The 418-nt window shown below is 32.3% G+C and overlaps 1 protein-coding gene across 1 annotated transcript in view; it reads left to right on the top strand.

The window, feature by feature from the left end:
* LOC119585340 (gonadotropin-releasing hormone receptor-like) overlaps window positions 1–418 on the top strand; it is a 107,275-nt gene that overhangs the window by 106,113 nt on the left and 744 nt on the right. The window lies entirely within an intron of this gene.

Here is a 418-nt window from a genome sequence, read left to right as displayed (position 1 = left end):
TGTGCGTGTGCGTGTGTAAGCGAGCAAACAAACAAAATAAACAAGGAATTCTCCAAATTAGTAGCCACGTACCTGCGCTGTGATAATTTACAGGTCCCATATGTTGTCTTTGGGTTTCATTTAAGCAAGTAAACCCTATATACATCCCCAAGGTTCATTCTAATTAAAACGATTAAATCCCTCTTAATTTGTGTTATTGCTTTACACATTCTGGATAATTATATCTCAAGTTGAAGGCAAAACTATTCTTTTATTTAATCTTATACGTCATAGATTTATCACTTATAAACAGCCAAAGATTATACAATAAGACAGGAGTAGGGTTCAAATAAATATATATTGTTGAAGTGACAAAGTATCAACATTTCTGGAAATTAGCTTCGGAATAAGGAATTTTGTTGAGTTCAAAGTTAATAAC

This window comes from Penaeus monodon, chromosome 19, assembly GCF_015228065.2.
Source record: "Penaeus monodon isolate SGIC_2016 chromosome 19, NSTDA_Pmon_1, whole genome shotgun sequence".
Taxonomy (NCBI): domain Eukaryota; kingdom Metazoa; phylum Arthropoda; class Malacostraca; order Decapoda; family Penaeidae; genus Penaeus; species Penaeus monodon.
The sequence above is the reverse complement of the archived record's forward strand: the minus strand, read 5'-3'. Positions and strand labels throughout refer to the sequence as shown.